The following is a 12,009-nucleotide window of genomic DNA, read 5'->3' on the forward strand; positions in this document are numbered from 1 at the left end:
GGTCGCTTGAGCCTAAGACTTTGAGACCAGCCTGGGCAAAATAGGGAGACCCTGACTCTTAAAAAAAAGAAAACAGTTTGCAGATTGTGCTTCCTTAATTTCACTCAAATATCTCCTCTCTTTTATATTCCCATTGCTATTGTCTTGCTTCAAGTTCTCTTCATCTTATCTAGGGTATAGTCTCCCAACAGGAGTCCACATCTTCAATTTTACACCATTCCAACCAATCTTCCACACTGTTCCCAGAGAGATATTTCTGAAAAAACAAATATGACCAGATTTTTCTCCCTTGTTAAAGCCCTTTATAACTTCCGCTGTCTCCAGGATAAAGTGCAAACTCCCTCACATGGGACCAAAGCCCTTTTTAAACCAACCCCTCCCTACTTTTCCAGATTTGTCTCTACTCAGATCTACCTCACACCATAAGTATCAGCTTGGCTATTTCCGTGAACTTTGCCCATGTTGCCCTTCCCCGGAAATTGGCTTCCCTCTGATGTTCTCTCTCTCTGTCTCTCTTTTTTTTTTTTTAATTAGAGATGGGGTCTTGCTCTGTCACCCAGGCTGGAATGTAGTGGTGTGACCATAGTTCACTGTAACTTCAGACTCCTGGGTTCAAGCAATCCACCTGCCTCTGCTTCTCAAGTAGCTAGGACTAGCCGTGTACCACTGCACTAGCTAATTTGTTAAAAAATTTTCATAGAGATGGGGTCATGCTATGTTGCTCCGGCTAGTCTCTAACTCCTGGGCTCAAGCAATCTTCCTGCCTCAACCTCCCAAAGCTCTGGAATTACAGGTGTGAGCCACCACACCTAGCCACCTACCATGTTCTTTTTTGTTGTTGTTGTTGTTGAGACGGAGTCTCACTCTGTCACCCAGGCTGGAGTGCAGTGGCGCAATCTCGGCTCACTGCAAACTCCACCTCCCGGGTTCACGCCATTCTCCTGCCTCAGCCTCCCGAGTAGCTGGGACTACTGTCACCCGCCACCACGCCTGGCTATTTTTTTTGTATTTTTAGTAGAGACGGCGTTTCACCTTGTTAGCCAGGATGGTCTCAATCTCCTGACCTCACGATCTGCCCGCCTCAGCCTCCCAAAGTGCTGGGATTACAGGCGTGAGCCACCGTGCCCGGCCCATGTTCTTATAATACTTTTAAGACTCAACTCAAAGCCACCTCCTCTATAAAGCCCTTCCCAGTTGTCACCTCTGTCTCTCAAAGGTAGAACTGACCACTCCCTCCTTTGGATTCACACTTGACCCCCGTACCTGTTTACCTGGCAGTCTCTCCCACCTAGTCTGTCATACTCTCAACAACCAAAATGGTGTTTCACTCATCTTTGCATTCCCAATACCTGTCATAGTATCCAGCACTAAAAATGCTTAGTAAATGAGTACAGAAGTGAATTTGTGACTAGAGAGGGTAGAGAAAGTCTACACACTCAGCCGAGGAAACTCAGGGAAAACAGAGTCACTCTGTTTAGAACCAGCTGGGGCTATCTCAAGCCACAGTGTATGCCAGTGACTCTCCACTCTGCTTGCACAGTAGAATTGCCTGGAGGGTATTTAGAAAATATAGATGGCGGGGTCCTAAAAAAGCCTGTTAAATCAGAATCTTTAGGGGTGGGCCTAGACATGGGTGTTTTTTAGACTCCTCCGAGATTCTAGTGTGCAGTCAGAATCAAGAACCACTGCTGCAGAGCATTCCTGAAATGACTGCAGACTGACTACAGGGGAATGAGAGCAGACTCCCACGGTGCTGCTGAGCAGAACGCCCAGGTGGCAAATAGCTCCTCCTCCAAGGGAAAAGCATGAGCATCACTGGCCTATGACACAGGCACAGCCTTGTAATCAATGATGAGGAATGCCTTCAAGAGCGACGCCAGATGGTACCACTTGAATATTTTATGACTCAGCTCCAAGAAAGTTTGTTGAGAGGAAATACAGGTTGAGCATTCCTAGTCTGAAAAATCTGAAATTAAAAATGCTCCAAAATCCGAAATTTTTTTAGCACTGACATGGCACAAAAGTGGAAAATTCCACACTTGTCCTCATGTGACAGGTCACGGTTAAAATGCAGGTGTACAACACACAGTTTATTCAGAATGCCTCCTCACCCCTAGAGGACCCACTTCCTGGTCTTTCAACTGCTTCTGATGTTTCTTCTCACCTAAAAAAAAATACAGGGTAGAGTGTGCAATAGCCTTTTTTTTTTTTTTTTTTTTTTTGAGACAAGGTCTTGCTCTGTCACCCAGGCTGGAATGCAGCAGCACTATCATGGCTCACTACAGCCTCGAACTCCTGGGCCCAAGAGATCCTCCCACCTTAGCCTTCAGAGTAGCTGAGACTACAGGTGTGGCCACCATGCCCGGCTAATTTTTTAAATATTTTGTAGAGACAGGGCCTCGCTATGTTGCTCAAGCTGGTCTCAAACTCCTGACCTCAGGTGATCCGCCCGCCTCGGCCTCCCAAAGTGCTGGGATTACAGACGCATAGCCCAGCCATGCAATAACCTTTTAATCAAAACAGCATTGTAGTGGATACTGAAAGCCTACCATCATTTGTTGTTGTTTCCAGCTATTCAGGTATTCTGATGGCGCTACGGTGCTGCTTACTTAACCTTTACTCATTATTTTTTTCACTAATTAAAATTTTTCCCGTGTTTTCATTTTTCATTAACAGCTTGTCATATTTTTTACTATTACGTACTTATGTGTGAATTAAGTATAAAAAAATGATTGCTCATCAGTAGCACATAAATTCAGTCAGGAATGATGGTGATGCCAAAGAACTACAGACTGTCCCCATGGGAGGCTAACATAGTGACACATGCTTTCTGATGGATCAGTGTACTCAAGCTTTCTTTCTGGCACAATATTATGTAAAATATTACATAAAATTGTCTTCAGGCTATGTTAATAAGGGTATATAAAACATAAACGAGCCGGGAGTGGTGGCTGACGGCTGTAAACCCAGAACTTTGGGAGGCTGAGGTGGGCGGGTCACCTGAGGTCAGGAGTTTGAGATTAGCCTGGCCAACATGGTGAAATCCCGTCTCGAATAAAAATACAAAAATTAGCTGGACGTGATGGCTCATGCCTGCAGTCCCAGCTAAGGCAGGAGAATTGCTTGAACCTGGGAGGTGGAGGTTGCCGAGAGCCAAGATTGTGCCATTGCACTCCAGCCTGGATGACAAGAGCGAGACTCCATCTCAAAAAATATATATAAAGATAAAAATAAATGAATTTCATGTTTAGACTTGAGTTCCATCCCCAAGATATCTTGTTACATATATGCAAATATTCCAGGATCCAAAAAAAAAAAAAAAAAAATTGAAATCGGTAACACTTCTAGTCCCAAGCATTTTAGATAAAGGATACTCAACCTATACTTACAGAGATGCAAACCTTCCTCCTTCTCAAGGAAAATGCTGCAGGAGAGATCTTGGGAGCCCTTTAGTTCACTGACAAGGAAAGGGAAATAAAGAATTGTGGAATCCTACTCTGTTTGGATTCTTTTGGCTGTAACAGAAACAAAGGAAAAAGCTTAAGCAACTCTAAATTTCAAGATTAAAATTCAAGATGGTTTCAGGCATAGTTGGATCCAGGACAGAAATATGTCATAAGGGAACTTCCTTTGTTTCTCTATCTCTTGGCTCCACTTTTCTGTGTGTTGGTTTCAGTTTCCCATAAGGTTAATTCATGTGGCAGCAAAAATGGCCACCAGCAGCTATAGGCCCATCCCATCCTTACATGTACCTAGCAGTCCAGTGAACAGAAAGTATCTCTTTTCAGATGCTACAGAATCCCAGAGATGACTCTATGTAGCCCAATCACATCATATTCTTATCTCTGAACCTGTGGCTAGGGGGATGCAATTCTCTCTTGTGCCTACTTCCAGGACCATAAGGGTGGAGTCAGTTTCATCTGAACCACATAGATTAAGAATGTGGGGTGGCACTGTTCTCCAAAGAGATGCTAAATAGGAAGAGATAAGTCTATTTCATGTGGTTCAGCTGGTACACCCTCTTGTGATTATGATCCTGTTATAGTTACTATTCTTTGGTTACAATCCAAAGAATCTGACTCTGGATAATAAGGAAAAAAATACCATAAGATATTGGTTCACTCACATAATCAAAGGGAAAGGTAAAAATTTAGGCCTTGAAATGATCAGGAACCAGGGATAGTCTAAAGAAAGAGTAATGATGGATCTTCAACCACTTGCAGTCATCATTCAAGATTCAGATTCTATGGAGACAAAAATCTGATTGGCCTATATCCAAGGAGGAGGGAGCAGGCAGGTGGAATCAGGTTTGACAGTTCCATCTGTGCAAGAATCAAAAGAATGAGAGCGGGGCAGTTTTCCTAAGCATAAGCAAGATGCTGTTCCTGGAAGGGGGAAAGGATGTTGGGCAGTAAAAAACAAAACTGTTCAACTACACACCCAAATGGTCCCTGTCCCCCTCTCACTCTGCTCTCAAACCTCAGAGGCCAGAGCAAGTAAGGATTCAATAAAGACTAAGCCAACTTTCTGCAATTTTGCTTCCTATATTAGCTAAAAGTATCCAATGTGTTAGCAGTAAAATGTTCTAGCTTGGATCTGAAATCCCAAACATTGAATAACAATTACAGAAGCTTTCTAATGTAGCTCTGTTACTGAGACTTCTAAATGCATGCTTCTGCACAAAGACCTGATCCGCTTGGAAGAGGGTCATCTTTTCCAGTATCAACCACTTGGAGAAGCAAAGGGCAGGACTCAGGAAAAATCTTTTAACTGATTATCTGGATGTTGAGGATCTCGCTATAACAGTGCAGGAAATGAATTGGAGCAGGTCAAGACTGGAGAAGACGGGATGCAGGGAGACCGGTGGGATTGTAGGTGGTATGTAGCAGTCTGCGGTATAGATGTGCCACTACAGGTTTTACCAGCTTGCTAGTTATATTAAGTTTACAACCAAATAATGCTGCAACCTTGAACAAAAGTCATTTTGCTTACATGCAAATAATTGTAGGGTACATTCCTACAACTAAAAATGCTGAGTCTGAGGGTATATACATTTTTTTTGAAATGGAGTCTCACTCTGTTGCCCATACTGGAGTGCAGTGGTGTGGTCACAGCTCAGTGGAGCCTCAGCATCCCAGGTTCAAGAGATCCTCCCACTGCAGCCTCTAGAGTAGCTGGGACTACAGGCATCCAACACCACACTTGGCTAGTTTTTAAATTTTTTATAGAGACAGGTTTTCACTATGTTACCCAGGCTGGTCTTGAAATCTTCAACACAAGTAATCCTCCTGCCTCGGCTTCCCAAAGTGCTAGGATTAAAGGTGTGAGTCACCACACCTGGCCCACATTTCTAATTATGACTGATATTGTTAAATTGCCCTACGTAAAGATTCTACCAATTTACACTGCCAACAAAGAAAGCCCACTGGCCTAGATCAATGGTTCTCCAACTTTAGTGTTCATCAGAATCACATGGAGGTCTTGTTAAAACACAGAGTGGTGGGCCCCAGGTCCAAAGTTTCTGATTCAGAAGGTCAGATGTGGGACCTAAGAATCTGCACTTCTAAAAAGTTTCCAGATGTAGTTTGAAAATCACTGCAATAGATCGATTTGGCTTCCACCACTTCATAGACCTGTTCTCCCCAAGTCAGTAAGTTCCTCTTCAATTCTGTTGGCTTTTCTCCACCTCCATTTTGCTTAACTTTTCTGCTATATTTTAGACGTTTTCTTTCTTTTCTTTTTCTTTCTTTCTTCCCTTTTCATTCTTTTTATTTCTTTTTCTTTCTTTTCTTCGTTTTCTTTTTTCTTTCTTTCTTTTCCTTTCTTTTTTCCCTCCCTCCCTTCCTTCTTTCTCCCTCTTTCTTTCTCTCTCCCTTCCTTCCTTCTCTCCCTTTCTTTCTTTCTTACTCCCCACTCCCCCTTCCCCTCCTTCTTCTCCCTTCCCTTCCCTTCCCTTCCCTTCCCTTCCCTTCCCTTCCCTTCCCTTCCCTTCCCTCCCCTCCCCTCCCTCCCTCCCCTCCCCTTCCCTTCTCTTCTCTCTTCTCATTTGGTCCTGTTAAGTGTTCTTTCCTTGGCTTTCCTGTCTCTTAATGGACTCGGGCTTCATTTATTAGCCCACAGCTTATCACCCAGAAGGAAAGCTCATTCCTTCTCAAGACTAAAAATATAAAGAGATTGTAAAGGCTGATGGGCAGGGTGGCAGGCTCCTGTAATCCCAGCTACTTGGGAGGCTGAGGCAGAAGAATTGCTTGAACCCAGGAGGCCGAGGTTGCAGTGAGCCAAGATTGCACCACTGCACTGCAGCCTGGGTGACAGAGCGAGACTCCATCTCAAAAAATAAATAAATAAATAAACAAACAAAAAGAATGTAAAGGCTGAAGCCATCTTTTGATCCTAACAGGAGAGTCTGCATTGCTAAGACAGAAACCAGATCCTGATGACACTATTTGAACCCTCTCTATTCAGCCATACCTGATGCCAGCGTTACTTTTTTTTTTTAATCACAGCAATTGTTTTTAAAAAATCAAACAGCAATTTTAATGGCAATACCCTATCCCAGCTTTTCCCCACTCCCAGCCCCCTTCTGCTCCCTGAGGCAAGCTCATTGTTAGGCAGTTTATTTTCTTGCATATGACAGTAAGTTACTTTTGCTTTTTACAAAATCAGGACACTGACAAGTGTGACTTGAAGAAGGCTTCATTTAATTTCCACAAAGGTGATCCTGAATACTTTCAACTATTTGAGTTGTTTAATCTGATATTTCCTTTACTTGCTTCCGTATTTCTAAATAAGGCGTTTACTTCACTTTTTAAAGATCAGTTTCAAATGTAATCATCTACTGACTTCATAAGAGATCAGCTTTCAGCTAACTTACACCTTATCCCACTTCCTGTGTTTCCCATCCTTTATAACTAAATACATCACACTTTTGGTTAAAATAGTAGTATTGCTAGGGCTGGCCATGGTGGCTCACGCCTGTAATCCCAGTACTTTGGGAGACCGAGGTGCGTGGATCACAAAGTCAGGAGTTCGAGACCAGCTCGGCCAACATAGTGAAACTCCATCTCTACTAAAAAAAATACAAAAAATTAGCCAGGCATGGTGGTGGGCGCCTGTAATCCCAGCTACTCAGGAGGCTGAGGCAGGAGAATTGCTTGAACCTGGGAGGCGGAGGTTGCAGTGAGCAGAGATCATGCCATTGCATGCACATGTCTGGCGACAGTGCAAGACTCCATCTCAAAAAAAAAAAAAAAGTAGTAGTATTGCTGTTGCTCTGACTGTAAATATTATTCAATGATGAGCCAAGGAATTTATGACTATGTTTTCTTTCCTTACTTGGGTTGCTGTTTTGGGGTTTTTTGGTTTTGTTTGTGCTTTTCCTGGTGTTAGTGATTGCTTTTCTTTTTTTAAATATTTGGTTCTCTGTATATCTATCCAAATATTTTTTAAAATTTGTCAAAGGCTCAATATTATTCTCAAAAGTTCAAACATATCATAATTTATAGATTTTATCTTTGTTGTTAAAACTTCTTTTCTTACTGATACTCTGTTTTTGTTTGTTCTGAGATGGAGTCTCGCTCTGTTGCCCAGGCTGGAGTGCAGTGGTGTGATCTCAGCTCACTGCAACCTCTGCCTCCTGGGTTCAGGCGATTCTCCTGCCTCAGCCTCCTGAGCAGCTGGGACTACACGCACGTGCCACCACACCCAGCTAATTGTTGTGTTTTTAGTAGAGACAGAGTTTCACCATATTGGCCAGGCTGCTCACAAACTCCTGACCTTGTGATCTGCCCACCTCAGCCTCCCAAAGCGCTGGGATTACAGGCATGAGCCACTATGCCCAGCCTACTCTGTTATTTTTTTATCTGTCGGTTGCTGGTAAGTTCCACGGCAGAATGATAAACTGGCAAAACAAACTTTTTATTTCTGGACTCCAAATAGCACCATAAAAAAGGTATTTTCTGGGACCGTTGAGTCTCTTGAAAGAATACTCCAATATCTGCTTAGGAGTTATTCCAAGAGCAGGGCTGGAGAAAAATTGGAGGATGAGGAGCCACTATTCAGCATACAGACTTTTGTTTAATCAGCTTCGTTTAAGCACTGTGCTTTACTTCCAATTTCCAAAGTACCATATACCTCCAAGTTCTGAACCTCTCCTCCTTCACTCAACGAATTTCTACCTTGCAAAAATACATCTACCTTGTAGGTTTGTAAATTTATTCCTTTGTTTTATTTCAATGAGTGTTTTGGAAGGGAGATAAGTACATGTGGTCAATTCATCATGCTTTTACAGACTATTTTTCTCAAACTCATTTAACTCAGGAATTAGTCTTGCAGGGTCTAATTTTCATAAAGTCATTTATTTTTGCATCTCACTCCATGCTTCTGAGTTGCATTTCCTTCTTATGAAGTATATATATACATCTTTTTGAGTTTAGAGTGAAGGTATATGAGTAGAAAACTCTCCATTTTTGTCAGTTTCTTCAACAGCTTAATGGTTTATTATAAGATAAACATCCTTGTAATCACTTCCTAAAACAAGAAATAGAACTTTGTCAGCCACACTAGAAGCCTGTCCATGTGCTCCATCCCAGTCACAAACTCCTTTCATCCCCATCACTGCCCTGACTTTTTAAATAACCACTTCTTTTTGCATTTAAATATATCCGCAGACATTATAGTCTTGCTCATTAATTTAGTGCCTTTTATGTCTCCTTTAAGCTATAGGTTCTATTTCTTCCCCCCCACTTACAATATATATATTGAATAACCCAGTTGTTTACTTTGCAGAGTTCCCCGTGGTCTGGATTTTGCAGATTGCACACTCATGGCATATTTCAATATGCTCCTTTGTCCTCTATTTCTGTAAACTGGCAGTTGGATCAAGAAGCTTGAGCACACTCAGGTTTAATCCCTTTGGTAAAACTACACATTATTATGAATTTATATATTTAAACATATATGACGGGTTTCAGTCCATTCTAATTATTACCTTTATTGAAACTCAAATTGTCCTATCCATGGCCAATTGGAGCCTCTTCTAGTTGGCTAGGTCCTTTGGACATGACTCCAGAAGTCTTTAATGATTTCTCTGCTCTCTAGTATAATAAGATATTTCATGCTCATTCCATACATTTCCTGCCCTAAACCTAGAACCCCTTGTTTCTTTCAGTGGGACTTGGCATTTCATACTATATATCTATATATCTATATACATATAGATATATGTATATAGTCATGTGCTGCATAACGACATTTTGGTCAACAATGAATGTCATATACCACTGTGATCCTGCAAGATTATAACAGAGCTGAAAAATTCCTATTGCCTAATGACATCTTTATTTCATTTTATTTTGAGTCAGGGTCTTGCTCTGTCACCCAGGCTGGAGTGCAGTGGCGCAATCACTTAGTGACATTTTGATGATCCTGACCCTGTGTAGTCCTAGGCTAATGTGTGTTTGTGTCTTCATTTGTAACAAAAAAAGCTTAAAAAGTAAAAAATAACAATTATCAAAAATTTTAAAAATAAAAAGCTTATAGAATAAGGTTACAAAGAAAATATTTTTGTACAGTTGTACAATGTGTTTGCGTTTTAAGCCAAGAGTTATTGCAAAAGAGTCGAAAAGTTTTTAAAAAATCAAAAAGTTGATAAGGTAAAATGTTGCAATAAACTAAAGGTAATTTATTACAGAAGAAAAAAATTTTTAAAATAAATTTAGTGTAGCCTAAGTGTACAGTTTTTATCAAGTCTCCAGTAGCATGCAGTGATGTCCTAGGCCTTCACATTCACTCACCACTCACTCACTGACTCACTGACTCACCCACAGCAACTTCCAGTCCTGCAAGCTCCATTTATGGTAAGTGCCCTACACAGGTGTATCATTTTTAACCCTTTATACTGTATTTTCTATGTTTTGATATATTTAGATATACAAATACCATTGTGTTAAACTGCCTGCAGTAATTAGTACATTAATATGCTGTACAGGTTTGTAGCCTGGGAGCAATAGGCTATACCATATAGCCTAGGTATATAGTAGGCTGTACCATACAGGTATGTGTAAGTAGTACAGTCTATGGTGTTCCCATAAGGACAAAGTTGCCTAATGATGCATTTCTCAGAACATATCCCTGTTGTTAAGTGATTCATGACTCTGCGTGCGTGCGTGCGTGCGTGTGTGTGTGTGTGTGTGAAATGTTAGGATACATATATATATTTCGGAAAAAAAATTTTTTGCATTATAATGTGTTATAATTAGTTCTGTTACCTGTCTTGGGTTTTCTTTATCAGGAACTTCCAATCTATATGTTGGATCTTCTTTGCCTATTTTCAATATTTATCATTTCTCTCCAATTATTTCTGTTTACATTTATTTTTTATTTAAAAAACTCATTTTCAAATTGTAGTTCTTTTCAGACACTTGTATTTTCTTATTCTTTTATTCCTTGTATTTTAGTCCTCTTTTCTGAAATCAGTTTTTCTTTTATTTCTAACTCTTTTCCAAGTTCTGTTACTTCATTCCTGAGTTTTTCTTCTTCTGGCTTGTTTTGCTGTTTCATGTCTCATATCACTTTATATCTTTACAGTGACACTGTGCCAGGTGTTACATAAACAGTGGTATTCAAAACAAAGTCCATGTCTCCAATAATCATATTTCACTCATTCCAAGCCACATTTATTTCTTTGTTTCTGTTTCTCTTTCTTCCCTCACCCCAACTTGGAATGCTTGTTTAAACATTAAAATTTTCTCATAGTTGATTTTAAAAAGAAATCTGTGAGGGTAAACTTTTCTAGCTATAGGCTACCATAATCTTTCCCTGATTTTGAATTCTTGAATAAGTTTTCAATTTTCTTGACAGTCTGTCCCTTGAACCTAGATCATTAGCTTTTTAAGGAAAAAAATTATGGCTTTTTATATCTCCCAGAATAAAGCCAACAATGACTCTGGGGCTGGGTGCGGTGGTTCACACCTGTAATCTCAGTACTTTGGGAGGACAAGGCGGGTGGACTGCTTGAGCTCAGGAGTTTGGGACCAGCCTGGGCAACACAGTGAGACCCCCATCTCTACAAAAAATGAAAAAAATGAGCCGGGGGCAGTGGCACGTGCCTGTAGTCCCAGTCACTGGGGCTGAGGTGGGAGGATAGTTTGAACCTGGGAGTTCAAGGCTACAGAGAGGAGTGCCTGTACTGCTGCACTCCAGCCTAGGTAACAGAGTGAGACCCTGTCTTTAAAAAAAACAAAGAAAGAAAAAAAAACAATGACCCTGGGCATTGTTGAAACTCAGAAAACAATACCCCAAAATGAAGACCTCAGAAGCAAAAGATTTTTCCTACCTTCTCCAAACCTCCTGTCTCTCAATCCCATTCTTACCCCTACCCCCACCCCCAAGGCTAGTCATAGAAACTGGAATCCATCTTTCCCAAAGCAGGGCATAGAAACCAAAACCCCACCCTTTCCCAAAGCCAGCCACAAACCTAAAAATATTACTCTAACCTCCCTGCACCCCTTTTTGTGCAAAAATTGGACATAAAGAAATTATCTGGCCGAGCGCAGTGGCTCACGCCTGTAATCCCAGCACTTTGGGAGGCCGAGGCGGGTGGATCACCTGAGGTCAGGAGTTCAAGACCAGCCTAGCCAACATGGTGAAACCCCGTCTCAACTAAAAATACAAAAAAAATTAGCTGGGCGTGGTGGCAGTCGCTTGTAAACCCAGCTACTTCGGGAGGCTAAGACAGGAGAATCACTTGAACCCGGGATGGGGAGGTTGTAGTGAGCCAAGATCGCACCATCGCACTCCAGCCTGGGCAGGAAGAGCAAAACTCTGTCAAAGAAAAAAAAAAAAAACAAGGAAAAGAAAAGAAAGAAATTATCTGACCTACCTTGTTTAACTGTTGTAGGCCACAGCCGCCATTCCAGAGGGTCCTGTTCCATACCCAGAAGGAATGAATGCTGCAGAGAGGCCAAGGAGAATCTAGACAGGCCTTGCTGGGTTTCCTGCCTGTTGGCA

Source organism: Nomascus leucogenys, chromosome 8, assembly GCF_006542625.1.
Source record: "Nomascus leucogenys isolate Asia chromosome 8, Asia_NLE_v1, whole genome shotgun sequence".
NCBI classification, from domain to species: Eukaryota; Metazoa; Chordata; class Mammalia; order Primates; family Hylobatidae; genus Nomascus; species Nomascus leucogenys.